Source organism: Bos mutus, chromosome X (assembly GCF_027580195.1).
Source record: "Bos mutus isolate GX-2022 chromosome X, NWIPB_WYAK_1.1, whole genome shotgun sequence".
NCBI lineage: Eukaryota > Metazoa > Chordata > Mammalia > Artiodactyla > Bovidae > Bos > Bos mutus.
In genome coordinates this window covers 101,915,374-101,930,277 of record NC_091646.1, presented here as the reverse complement: position 1 = coordinate 101,930,277, position 14,904 = coordinate 101,915,374, and the positions used below count along the sequence as shown (strand labels likewise).

Genomic DNA, 14,904 nt, shown 5'->3' with positions numbered 1-14,904 from the left:
CATGACAGTTTCCACTGTGATAGGCAAGTTTCTTCTATGTGCACATATGGGTGAATCCTTAGTGAATTGTGTCTTCAAGATGTAATGTATTTGCTTCTTTATTTAAAGCATACTGATGGTAGACAGTAATCAGAATATCAGATGAGAAATCAGAACTCAAACTGTCATTCTGTCTTTATTGTTGACACTCTTTAATGAAGCTTTCTGTGACATTCTGCCCCCGCCCTGCCCTACCAGTTGATGATGCTGTCAATAGGGTAATTTACCAGCTGTTTCTATTCCTGGTAAGTTGAGAACCCTTGTGGAGATTTCCATATTGCACAAAGAATAATTATTTAACACTACTCTCCTAACCTGGGTAATAATAATAGCTGGAAGCTCAATTCTTTCCTTCATTATTCATTCACCAACTCATTTGATACTCAGGTCCTGAGCACTTTTGGGGCTCCAGAGACTCTGTAGCTCCCTAGAACTTCCTTTTACCTGGATCTCTACTCATGTCCAAAATAGTCATCATTGCTTTGATGGTTCTCTCATGCCTTCGACCAGATAATTTTTAAATGTATCCATTTGTTTTAATGCAAAATTTCTAGTTCTTAGCAGAGTATTGATTTTTGACCCCTAAAAACTACTCTGTACTCACTTTGTGTCTTTTCAGAGTACAGAACCATAAAAATGACTGTGTAGTGCAAAATCATGAAAAATGATCTTAATAATCAGTTGAGAAAATTGTGATTATTCTCACACCTTTGAAAATTCTTATCAAAATATTCAGTTCAGTTCAGTCACTCAGTCGTGTCCGACTCTTTGCGACCCCATGAATTGCAGCACACCAGGCCTCCCTGTCCATCACCAGCTCCCGGAGTTCACTCAGACTCACGTCCATCGAGTCAATGATGCCATCCAGCCATCTCATCCTCTGTCGTCCCCTTCTCCTCCTGCCCCCAATCCCTCCCAGCATCCGAGTCTTTTCCAGTGAGTCAACTCTTCGCATGAGGTGGCCAAAGTATTGGAGTTTCAGCTTTAGCATCAGTCCTTCCAAAGAACACCCAGGACCGATCTCCTTTAGAATGGACTGGTTGGATCTCCTTAAAACTGTCTTATTTTCAGTTTAAATGTATATGGAGATAAAATAATAATTGTGTAGTACTGTTACTTAAAATGGAGACATTGAGAATTAAGTGTTGCATTTCTCTTGAACAGATTATCAAAAGCAATTTGAATAGTCCTTGCTTTCTTCTTATCATGTAACTTGTATCACAGAACAAGTCTTTTCTATGCTTTGGTGAATTATCATACTTTTCTTCTAAGAGTGGATCAACTTCCAGTGTTTTATTCTTTTTTCATTCAGTGTCATGAAATATCTCCAAGAGTTCCCTAGAACTCTTGTAAAGATTTTGTTGTTGGCATCACTTCCCGTGGACCTTAGCATCCTTTTTGTCACAACCACTGCTCTTGATTATATCAAAGTTCACCTTCCCAAACTTCCTCTGACTGCATCTTGAGAGTCCCTTCAGTGGTGGTGATACCATTCCCACAGTCAACTATTTCTTTCATAAATCTATGTATGTTCTATTTGAATTTCACTTCTAGGATGATCACTTTGTGGGTTTTTTGTTTGTTTGTTTATACTAATGGGTTTATTTTTACTGCAACTCTGTATGATAGGACATATTTTGTGCATTTTATAAGAAAATTGAGGCAGGGAGGGGTTAAGTAACTTGCTCACGTGTATGTACGGAGTTAAGGGGGGAGGTGAGGCTTAAACCACAAGGCTTCTTCTTACCTCTTCATTGGTCAAAGGCTTTGTGTGTGATGGGAACCATGCTCTAATATCACTTTCATTTTTTAAAAAAATTTATTGGAGTATAGTTGATTTGCAATGTTGTGTTAGTTTCAGGTGTACAACAAACTTTCTATTTCTTTGTTGCACTTACATTTTGTTGCCCAATTCCCTATTTGGATAATCCATTAAAGCAATGTCACATGGATTTATCATGGGGAAACAAGAGGCAACACAACTATATACTTTGCTATGTGTGTGAACTGAATAATAGATGCTCAGTGACTAATCACTGACAGATTTAAAAGAAGGGACTTGATTTGTCCTTAATCATTATATAAAGCTGTTTTCCAGAATCATCTGTGAACTGAAGAGCTAGCATCTTGGTTTGTACTTTAGTCAATTTCTCACAGTTAATATACTGTGGTAACTGAAATTTGAATTGTTTTGTCTAGGACTGGTATTTTTTAACTAAACTGGGATAATGGAAATTTTTGTGTAAGAGGACCATGTGAAGGGAAAATTTTATGTATAATACAAGTATTTTCTGCTGAGTGTAAATCTCTTACCATGAGTGAAACAGGCTGGTGAAGTCACCATGAAGTGACACTTTTCTCAGGCTTTTGAGCAGGCATTTCAATAGATGACAAATTCAGTTGCTTGACTTTTATGGCCTGCTGGCATCTCAGTATTTCTAGTTCCTCTTTGCATAATGAGAGATTCCTTTATTCAAATAACATTTAATGAGGTACTAAGTTTAGAATGCCGTGTTGGCCAAATAGAATATGAAACAATTCAGATACTTGACAGTTCACAAATGCAGAATGACTCATGAGTGTTAATGGAACCAAGAAATTTCACTTAACCTGACTGTGGACCAGGTCTAAAAGGGAAGCGAGCCAGGTGGAAGATTGTGAATAAAATGAGACAGAGCAATTGCAGGCGGCTGTAACTGTGCACTGAAGGAGAGAATGGTGCTGCTGGACACCAGCTGTGGTGCTGCTATGCAGATGAGCCAAACTGAACTGCCAGTGTTTTATCATTTTCATCTGGTTCATTCATTACTTATAATCACCAAATTATTTTTAATATTTTCACTTAGGTAGAGTAGTGTTAGAGGGATATCAGTTATTATATGAAAGCCAAACAAAATATGTCCCCTGATGTGACATTGTGAAGTTGACTGTATGGCACAAAATAAATAATGTTCTGTAACTCTGGCTGTTACTATCACCACTGACTCATGGAAAGAGCTGGAAGCCACTTACATTTTTTCATGATTTGGCTTCTAAGCTGTTTAAGAATAATTATAAGCGCCTGCCCACATCACAGAGATCTGGGATTTATGTATTGGTTTTTAAATACTTTGAAATTTTGGGGTAAAATGTAAGATTATTTTAAATATCATTACTAAGTTACTACTTGAATCAAATCATTTTAGTAATAGATACTATCTGAATTTTAAATAGTTTTTAATATTCTGTGCATGCCCAAATGAATAATTTAGATATCAATGCAAATTAGTAATTTCACAGAAAGTGGTAATATGGGTAATAGGACTTCTAATATTCAGGGGTGTAATTGTACTTGTAAGTGCTTTGTAGAGGATATATTAGATTAAGTCATATGAGGACCATTTTTGTAGGTCAAAATGTTAAAGTACTAGGAATTTCATGTAGTTTAGCCTAAATTAAGGCCAAAGATTAATTCTATTTCCATTCTTTACCCTAGCTAATTATTTTAATCTCTAAATCCTACCTAATTTCTCAATTTTAAGTTGGGTGTGATATAGTCTGCCATTTAAAAGGTGTAAGAATGAGTGGGAATATTTTTGTCTATACATCCCTCTGTATGTATCTCCTACTTGTCTGTCTATAAAGACTGATAAATCCTTTATTTACTGGCTCTGTGAAGTTGACCAAGTTATTCAAGACTTTTAACCTTATTTTCAACTGTAGAATAATAATAGTAAATACTAAATCAAACCACTATTCAGATTAAAGGAGGCAACTTGTATTAAGTATATAAAATAGTACCTGGCACTTGCTGCTGCTGCTGAGTCACTTCAGTCGTGTTCGACTCCGTGCGACCCCATAGACGGCAGCCCACCAGGCTCCCCCGTCCCTGGGATTCTCCAGGCAAGAACACTGGAGTGGGTTGCCATTTCCTTCTCCAATGCGTGAAAGTGAAAAGTGAAAGTGAAGTCGCTCAGTCATGTCTGACCCTCAGCAACCCCATGGACTGCAGCCTATGAGGCTCCTCCGTCCATGGGATTCTCCAGGCAAGAGTACTGTAGTGGGGTGCCATTGCCTTCTCTGACCTGGCTGTTTAACAAATGTCGAGTATTACTTTTATACCTTCAGAGCAGAAATAAAGCATTATTCCTCATGTTTAGTCCTATCTTTACTTTTCTGTCTAATCAGAAAACTTTCTGTCATATGGTATTGGTGTGATGAATAAAATACTCTGATTAAGAAAAGTACCATATCTATCATTCAGTTGTACATAATAAGTAGGCAGCTAAAATGTTTAATTAACTTAGTTTCTCATTTAAGAAAATAGATTACAGTTCACTTCCAGATTATTGGAAATATAATTTGTTTATCAATTACTATGAAAGTATTTCAGAATGCTGTAAAGCCTGAGGGTCTTATAACCATATGTTATGATTGCATTATGGATTTGTAGGTGAGTCAATGTTATCAATAGAGTCATGGATACAGCAGAGTGTATTGTGTGGTCTGATTCATCTTTAATTCCTTAACAAAATTTCTTTCATTATTGGAAGGAACAGTTTCCTTTTTCTTTTAGTAACCTTTTCTCCATAAGTGGTCATCTAAATGGAGTGTCTCATATTAGAAGCTACTGCTGTGGTGCCTTTTCTGCAAATATCAATGGTAGCTATTGGAAGAGCACTGGTATCCATGTTGATCTTGCCCTGTTTGAAAAGCAGTTGTGCCAAGGCTGTCTTGTTTGCCTCTATTTGATCACACTCAAATTCACTATCTATCTGGCTTCTGACTCTTGGCTCTTTTTCTGCTATTATGACCCTGCTTCTCTCTCTGGACTTGGTGCCTCTTTCTGGTCTACCTGGCTTTGACTCTTGGCTTCTCCTCAAAGACTTTGGCCTGGCTTTTGACAGGAAGCTCTTCAGAGCATCCTGAATGTACTGCTTTCTTCAGAGTCTATTTCCTTGCCTCTAATAAGCTGGACCAACAACAAGCTGTCTTGACTGGCCAGTGGATTCAGTGATGCCAAAAAGCATTGAGAAATGGTCATGTTCACCCGGGCTCTATGAGAAGCTTTGAACTGATGCAGAATCATTTCCCTTAACAACCGTCAATTACTCTTGGGGGAAAACAGACTTTGTAAGTCAAAATAAATGCTTGACATTTTAGGAAAAACGTTATTTGAAGAATAGAGTTTTATGTAAAATTCTAGGGGTTACATGGCTATCATTTGTCCCTTTCTCTATTCTGCATTACTATCAAATACCACATTTTTATAGACATAAAAAATGTAGCTATATACTTATGCTGTAAAAAAGCTTGGCACTAATGCCATCTTCTATCAATGTTGATGGTTATTAGAAAAGTCTTGCTATTTCTGCCACACAGAAGAAAATGCAAGCAACATAAACTTCAAAGTGTCAGATTAGAGAGCTTTCATGATACTTGAAAGGTATCTTTCAAGGGGCTTCCCAGGTGGCAGAGTGACAAAGAATTTGCCTGCCAATGTAGGAGATGCTGGAGATGTGGGTTTGATCCCTGGGTCAGAAAGCTGCCCTAGAGAAGAAAATGGCAACCTGCTCAAGTATTCTTGCCTGAAAAATCCCTTGGCCAGAGGAGCCTGGCGGGCTACAGTTCATGAGGTCACAAAGAGTCAGACGTGACTGAGCATGGACTATGATATTTGAGGTCAGTTTTCCAACAAGCATTTTTGTAGGCATGATTAAATTCTGTGTGATTTTCAAGTATCACCATAGAAATGAAAAGTTTCTCATTGTTTTATTTATATGTTTGACATAAAACACAGTCTCAAATAATAAAATACAATGGAAAGTGTTGACATTTTCAGTTTTCAATTAGCAATGTTGTTTTTTTTTTCTTTTTCAAAAATAGACTTTATTCTTTAGAGTAGTTTTAGATTCACAGAAAAATTGAGTGGAAAGCACAGAGGGTTCCCATCTATCCACCATCCCCCACAACACATACAACCTCCCCCACTCTCAGCATCCTGCACTGAGTGGTACATTTGTCACCATCAATGAACCTTCATTGACACATCATAATCACCCAAAGGCCATAGTTTATATCAGGGTTCACTCTTGGTGTCTTACATCCCATGCTGTGCTGTGCTTAGTCACTCAGTCACGTTCGACTCTTTTCGACTCCCATGGACTGTAGACCACCAGGCTCCTCTGTCCATGGGGATTTGCAGTATTGTTTTAAGCACTTCCTTTGAAGTAAAAATTTGCACAGTTTTAACATTTATAAATGAAAGCATTTGTACACCCATGGCAGATGCATGTTGATGTATGGCAAAACCAATACAATATTGTAAAGTAAAAAAATAATAATAATAAATTAACAAAAAATAAAAATAAAAAAAATTAATGAAAACATTTGGCTGATTGATTCTCATGGTTGAATCATGAGAGATGCTTATTTCAGGAAACTGAAAACTGCATTTTTTTTTTCTATTACTGAATCTGGTTAGTGTCCCTGTGTAGCCGTTTGTTTTAAACATGTCAGCTTCTTTACAGATTTATGGTCATGGTAGGGGAGGGAGAGAGTGAGGTGACTTAAGAGAGTAGTATTGAAACATACATATTACCCACCAGTGGATAGCTGGTGGGAATTTGCTGTGTAATGTAAGGAACCCAAAGCTGGTGCTCTGTGATGACTTAGAGGAGTGGGATGGGGAGAGAGATGGGAAGGAGTTTTAGGAGGAGAAGGAGACGTATGAATACCTATGACTGATTCATGTTAGTGTATGGTGGAAACTGTCACAACATTGTAGAGTAATTATCCTCCAATTAAAAATAAAATAACATTTAAAAAATTAATGAAATTTTGCCTTGAAATAAGGATTCTAAGTTCAAAGCCAGTCTTTAAATATTGGTAAGGCTGGTCAAAAAGTGAGAAGCAGTGTACAAAAGTTTACATAGAACATCAATTGTTTCCGCCATGCAAGAAGTTACTCTTTCAACACAGGTAAAACACTGAGTTGCCTTGGGGAAAAAAAAAAAAAAGTGAGGTTTCTTTCTTTATTTTAAGCAATCACTGATTGCTGATGTTATAATATTTAAGTGCTCTGGGAACATCCGTAGGTAAAGCCAAGGTCAGTGTTTTGAATATGGGACCAGGATTGAGACATTTTTCTAAGGTCAAAGACTGACGTGAAACTGGGGCCAGTTATGTTACAGAAGAATCCAAACCAGTTCTAAGATCATAGTTGCCTGGTCCTTGGCAGAGGCTGAAGCCTTTCAGAGACAGCAGAAGCTCAAGCAGTTGTGTTCAGTGGGGAGCTCTGGTGGGGCGTTGTGGGGACCCAGACTCTAGGAAACTAGGCTGCAGGCAAAGTCAGTGAAGTTAGAAGAGTGGCCGCAGGAACAGTGGTAGAAAGTAATCAGATATGATCAGGGAACAGTGAAGGGAATCCAGCTACTGAGGATTCAGAAAAAACAAATGGTCAAGCCAAGTTTTTGTTGCTGCACGTGGGCTTTCTCTAGTTGCAGTGAGCAGGGGGCTACTCTCTAGTACAACATTAGTACTCAGCCCGGAAAACAAGCATCAGAATTGGCTTCTCATTGTGGTGACTTCTCTTGTTGCAGAGCACAGGCTCTAGGTGCATGGGCTTCAATAGTGGTGGCGCACAAGGCTTAGTTGCCCCGTGGCATGTGTGATCTTCCCAGACCAGGGATCCAACCCATGCCACCTACATTGGCAGGCAGATTCTTAGCCACTGAACCACTGGGGAAGTCCTGTGTTAGAGTATTATGATAAAAGAAGCCAGATTATTGTAACATGAGCCTTGTCTAGGATGCTGGCAGCAAAAGAGAAAATTCAAAGGTAGGTTTGAAATGGATCATGAGGGAAGAATTGATTGAATTTGTGGGTTTGTTGGAGGTTGGGAAGGGGCCTGTGAGCTTTTAAATTTAGTGTGCCTGAGACCAGTGAATAGAAAAAGATAGGCTGATAGGAGTGGCTATTTGCGATGAGGAGGATGTGTTTAATGTGATTGTAGAAATGGTGATATAAACCAGTGTGCCATATGAGAAATGTTACTGCATGTCTCTCTGCTGTGAACGTTCTTTCCTTTTCTACATAACCATTTTGTTGGCAACAGTAACATTTCTGTAGCTTGCAGTCCTGAGCGAACTACTGAGATGAAAATGAAGAAGGCAAAACATTTAAACTTAGAAAGAATAATTGCCCTTAATAATACTCATTTAAAATTAAAAATAAAGGATGTTGAAGTATACAATCTTTAAGCTAGAAAACTGAATTCAATTAAGTATATTAAAATACTGAGGCTGTAGACAGCTCCAGGGCATAACATATATGTGGCTGTGTGTATGAAATCAGTACATTAGAACGTTACATTATACAATCTGAGCAGCTTTCCTTGATGATATCAAAAAAGCATTCAGAAACAAATTTTAAAATAACACGATTTGAAAGTCAACAAATATGACTAATTAGAAGTAAAATGAAACCAAATATTCTATTCCCATCAAACAAATGTAAAGCCAAAGAACAAAATGATGAATGTACAAGACTTACATGAAGAAAATTATGAAACTTTAAGCAGAGTCTTAGAATTGTTAAATGGAGATACATACTATTTTTCCAATGGATGCCTTAGAATTATAAAGATGATAATTATACCTCATCAGTTTATACATGTAACACAATTCCTATAAAAATCCCAATAGTATGTTATTTTTTCCTGATCTTGACAATAGGGATTCTTTAGTTTGTTGTTAAGTCGCTAAGTCGTGTCTGAATCTTTGCCATCCCACGGACTGCAGCACATCAGGATTCCCTGTCCTTCACTCTCTATAGTTTATCTGAACAAATATACACATGAGAATAGCATGGGCAAAATTTTAAAAGAAATGTATAGAGAAATATGTAACATTGCCATAATATTTAATCTAAAGCATATTATAATGTATTAGAAAACTACAGCGATTAAAGTGAGTATTAGTTTACATATAGATAGAAAATTGAGAAGATGTCAAAGTATAAAAGTAATCATAATTTGAATATAAATTTATCATACTATGAAGTTAGCATTTCAAATCAGGCTTTAAATGTTGGACTCCAATAAATGATATAGAAGCAACAGGTTAAGTATATAAGATACAATTTAGATGGTTATATGTTACCTTAGAGAAATTGCAGATATGTTTAAAAATGTTGTTGTTATTTAGTTGCTAAGTCGTGTCCAACTCTTTTGCAGCTCCATAAACTGTAGCCTGCCAGGTTCCTGTCCATGGGATTTCCCATGCAAGCATACTGGAGTGGGTTGCCATTTCCTTCTCCAGGGGATCTTCCCAACCTGGGGACTGAACCCACATCTCCAGCATTGGCAGGTGGATTCTTTACCACTGAGCCATCACAGAGGCCCACGTTAAAGATACAGATACAAAAATTAAGCAATGAAGTGTGTAGTGAAAGTCGTATTGAAAATGTTATAATTTTGACACAAGGGGGCGTTTCATTAGGAGGGACATGACAGTAAACAACAGATACCATGAAGAGAATTATAAACGTGAATACCTATGTTTTAATAATGTCTATTTACCTAAATACAGGTAAAGTCTCCTGGAAAAATACAGCATAGTGCAATAGACAGAAAGACTGACAATAAAAATTCTTACCAGGTAATAAGAAAAATATGTATCCTCAAAGCAAAAGATATGAGACATGAAGAAGTAATCCACAAAATACAAAAACATGTAAAAATCCCAAATCATTGTGGTAATCAGAAAAATTTGAATTTGCAAATATAAATTAGTATAACCTTAATATTAAGATAAAGACAAGGGAATATTACAGTAAAATCTCTCATGAAAACTGACAGACAAATTCTAAACAAAATATGTTTATATATCTGTTATGGGTTAATTACTGTCCATTCCACCTTCCCACCTCCCTTGGCAACCCACATTCCTATGTTAACCTCTTAACCCCTGGTACCTCAGAATGTGACCTTATTTGAAAATACGGTTTTTACAGAGGTTAAGAGGAAGACAATAGAATGGGCCCTAATCTGACTGATATTCTTATATAAAGAGGAAATTTGGAGACAAGTATACAGGGAGAGTGCCCTGTGAACACATGGATGGCTATCTGCAAGCCAAAGAGACGGGCCTGGAACATATCCTTCCTTCAAAGTCCTAGGAAAGAAGCACCTCTGCACACACCTTGATTTCACACTTCCAGTCTCCAAAACTGGGAGATAATAGATTTCTATTGCATCACCTAGTTTCTGGTACTTTGTTATGGCAGCTGTAGCAAATGAATACAACTGCTAATCTGGCAATGAAGAAAAAGGATAATAGATTAAAACGGAGGATTTATTATTGGGGTGAAAAAGTAATTTATATCTAAAAGTCAATGTGATTCAATACATTAACAGAAAAGGGGAGAGAAATCATGTGATTATAAAATATGTTAGTAGATCAGGAACAGTAGGAAATTCCATAATTTTATAAAGCATATCTAAAAAAATTCTATAGTAATCCATATAATTGATTGCAAAATATTGAAACCTTTCCCCCAGAGACTGGGAATGAGACAGGATACCTGCTCTGACCACTTATTTTCAACATTATAAAAGAAGTTTGAACCCGTGTAATAAGTAAAGAAAAAGAAATAGTAGGCATATAGATTAGAAGAAATAAAAATATGGGTTGTAACTGAAGAAATAAAAGTGGAGTATAAATGAGAAAAACTCAGAAGCATCTTCAAACAAACATAATTACTTAGGAACTTACAACATTTACAAAAGTCAGTTATAGCAGAAGCAAACACATAGGAAATGAAATGTTAAAATATACTACTTCCAATAGCATAAAATACCTAGGAATAAAGTTAACAAAATATGCCAAAATATGTGCAACTAACTATGTACAACATAAAGTACAAAACATTCTCAAAATAAAATCAAGACCCAAATAAATGGAGGGCTATAATAAATTTATGGGTTGGAAAATGCAATGTTAAGAGATGGCAGTTTTCCCAGTTTTTTTCTGTGGACTCAATGGAATCACAGTCAAAACCAGAGCAGATTATTTCTTTACTTCTGAAGAATCTAACAAAATGATTCTAAAATGTATATGGACATCAAAGGGCCAAAAACTAGCCAAGACAGTCTTTAGGGAGAACTAAGTGGGAAGATGTTCTTCCGAGATACCAAGTCCTATTATAAAGCTATGATGATTAAAACAGTCTGGTGTTGGTACATGGTGTGTGTGCTTAAAAGTTCGACTCTTTGTGACACCATGGACTGTAGCTCACCAGGCTCCTCTGTCCATGGGGATTCTCCAGGCAAGAATACTGGAGTGGGTTGCCATGCCCTCCTCCAGGGGATCTTCCCACCCCAGGGATCAAACCCAGGTCTCCCGCCTTGCAGGTGGATTCTTTACCATTGAGCCATCAGGGAAGCCCCCAAATATGGAATGTTTCATGGATATGTGTGTCATCCTTGCACAGGGGCCATGCTAATCTTCTCTGCTTCATTCCCATTTTGGTATATGTGCTCAATTCCAGATTGATTTCAGTACTAATAACAAAATTAAAGCCACCAAATTTTTAGGGGAAATAGAAAATATCTTCATGATTCTGGAGTCAGTAGAGATTTTCTGGACAAGATTTGAAAAATATTACCCATAAAGGAAAGAAAAATGACAAATTAGAGTACACTAGGATTAGGAACTTTTGTTCATTGAAGGACACTGGTAAGAAAGTGAAAAAGCAACCCAGAGACTATAATAGAATATTTTCAAGATCTATATCCAACAGGGACTTGTTTTCGAATACAGACAGATTCCTACCAATCAATTAAAAGCTGTGCCATAATAGAAAAATAAGGAAAAGAGTTGAACAGACAAATCACAAAAGAGGACATCTAAAAGGCTGAGAAATATGTGAAAAGGCTCTAAACTATCACCAGGCATTAGAAAAAAGAAGACGGGAAGGAGGGCGGGGAACAAACAACAGAGTTTGCTTTCCCAGAAGTCTTTGCATAAAACTACTATTTGTATCTCATCGGCCAGAACTTGTCACTTGGAAAACTCTAGTTGCAAGAGAGGATAAAGTACCTGGCTTCTCTAATTTCTCTTGTGTTACTGGCCAAAGAGAAGGAGGCTGAATATTAGTGGTGAATAGCAGGTGTCACCATCTGTGATTGAGTCAAGTGAAGTGTCTAAGAGATGTATCGAATATACGGATCTGGAGGGCAACAGAGAGGTCTGGAAATAGTAAGCAAGGTTCATAATTACGCAGCTGCTGCTAAGTCACTTCAGTCGTGTCCGACTCTGTGCAACCCCATAGATGGCAGCCCACCAGGCTCCCCTGTCCCTGGGATTCTCCAGGCAAGAACGCTGGAGTGGGTTGCCATTTCCTTCTCCAATGCTTGAAAGCGAAAAGTGAAAGTGAAGTCACTCAGTCGTATCCGACCCTCAGCGATCCCATGGACTGCAGCCTTCCTGGCTCCTCTGTCCATGGGATTTTCCAGGCAAGAGTACTGGAGTGGGGTGCCATTGCCTTCTCCATAATTATGCAGAGGGTATTTCAAAGCTGTCACTAAATAACTAAAGAAAATAGAGGTGAAGATAGAATGCCAGTGCAGAGAAAATTTTAAGAATCTGTCAGAGGGAGTCACAGTGGAGTTTGAAAGACTGCAAGAGAAAAGCCAAGTGAGAGCAGTGTTTGGGGAGTGAAGGGAAGTGAGTTGCAGGGAGAAATTAGGCAAAACTTGAAATACTAAGGCTGAATCTGAATAGGCAAAGTCTGAAAGAGTGCTATTGGAAGTCAAGAACAGGTGAAAGTGTGAACTTAGGCTAATCAGAGAATATTTAGGAGGTTGAGGGCATTTTCTCTCCAGTTCTCTAAGTATTTTATGTCAAGCATATGGAATTTGGGGGTTCAGCATGATTTGAAGGTATTTATTCAGACGATAATAGTTGGAACAAATTTCTGAATTTAACACCCTCCACAGTAGTTACACTGTCTGGTCATGGGCCCCAGGATTGAGTGTCACATCTTAAGCTCACAATGGTCACTTGCGCAAGTCCTTGAGACAAACTGGAGAGTTTCTGAGTTTGTGGTCTCAGTGCTGCTTTATTAGCCTGATGGGAACCGGGATTGATATTAGCATGGTTCTCATTGTCTTCACTGAAGGTGATAATCATTTATTTCTCCCAAGTTTCCTAATAGCCATAAATGGCCTTGCTCCTGCTGTGCTTAGTTGGGGAAAAAAAAAAATCAGTCATTTGTCTTTTAGCACATTCATCAATCCATTCTCATATCCCTGCTAATGGTACTGATTTTCACATGTACTATATAAACTACTGCTAAGTCACTTCAGTCGTGTCCGACTCTGTGCAACCCCATAGACGGCAGCCCACCAGGCTCCCCCATCCCTGGGATTCTCCAGGCAAGAACACTGGAGTGGGTTGCCATTTCCTTCTCCAGTGCATGAAAGTGAAAAGTGAAAGTGAAGTCGCTCAGTTGTGTCCGACTCTGTGCAACCCCATAGACGGCAGCCCACCAGGCTCCTCCATCCATGGGATTTTCCAGGCAAGAGTACTGGAGTGGGGTGCCATGGCCTTCTCCGACTATATAAACTACCTGAATAGAAATGGGAAAAAAAATAATCTGCTGGTTGAACAAAATTGTTATTTTCAGTGAGATTTTGTGCTACTCATGTCATTTTAAAAAACTTCCATGGCTTTGGATTAAATTGACAAGTTTACAAACACCATAAAGCGAGTTCCTAGTAAAGAAGGTAACTGGTAGAGTGTACATTGAATATTCTTTCCAAAATACATTGAGGAAAAAGGGGTATATAAGATAATTTGTCTCAATGAGAATTTTTCACTTTATTGTGTTGTGTTTTAAGTGGCATTTTGCTTCAGGTTGATTTCTTTCAGCTATCAAAGTTGTAACCATTCTCTTCCAGCTTATCAGATGGTATATGCTTGGCAAATATTACATGATTATAAAGAAACTGAAGAGTTGACATGGAGAATTGCATTTCTAAGAGCATATACAAGTCTGCAGAAATCTAGTCTACCATCTCCCTGCTCACAAATTTAGTTCCTGGTTCCTATAGTTTTATCTCTTCATATATTCTCTCTACCTCTGGGAATATTTACATTTTTTAAATATTCTATTTAAATTAATATTTGTGATTTTTGGTAAATAAAAATTTCTCCCAATTAAGATGACCCCTTCTACATGCAGATCCCTTAGACATTGTGACAGCCTGGAACCAGAAAGACAAGACTGAGTCTCTACAGTTTGTTTACAAGTTGCATTATAACATGTGGCATTTGGATGGGTCGATGAAGTTATTTTTATTTTAGACTTGATTTATTTTTCAGTATGGAGACATAGTGAAACATTTGCTTCAGGGTCTTCATTGGCAGTACTGAGGTTTCCTATAAGGATGACACAACTTGGAGAAGTAGCAAGCCCCAGAAATTCTGTACTTAGGATTTCTCCACTGCAGTATCAGCTTCCCACTTTATACAGCCCTGTAATTGATGTAGTTCATCCTGCTTTCCTCTCATTGTATCAGTTTGTATTTAGATGTATGTAAATAAGACATCATTTTTGAGCAGTTCTCAGAAGAAATTGAACATGATTTTGCTCTTCAGATTCCTTAATTTCCTTCTTTCCCTTCCTTTCTTTTTTCCTTCCCTCCTCCTTCTTTCCCTCCCTGCTTTCCATCTTTACTTCCTTATTTTGGTCTTCCTTTGATAAAGATTTAAAAATGTCTACTATGGGTACGAAACTCAAAAAGCAGGCACAGGCTTGGCCTGAAGGTACTTAGAGTCTGACCACTTTCTTCAACAGGTGCCTGAGGCTTACACAATGAAA

General features: G+C 37.7%; 1 non-coding gene across 1 annotated transcript; it reads right to left on the bottom strand.

The window, feature by feature from the left end:
* Positions 1 to 11,466: 11,466 nt before the first annotated feature.
* LOC138986525 (U6 spliceosomal RNA) lies at positions 11,467 to 11,568 on the bottom strand. The gene has a single exon (XR_011463341.1). It is a non-coding gene; the product is annotated as a U6 spliceosomal RNA (small nuclear RNA).
* Between the last annotated feature and the right edge of the window lie 3,336 nt (positions 11,569 to 14,904).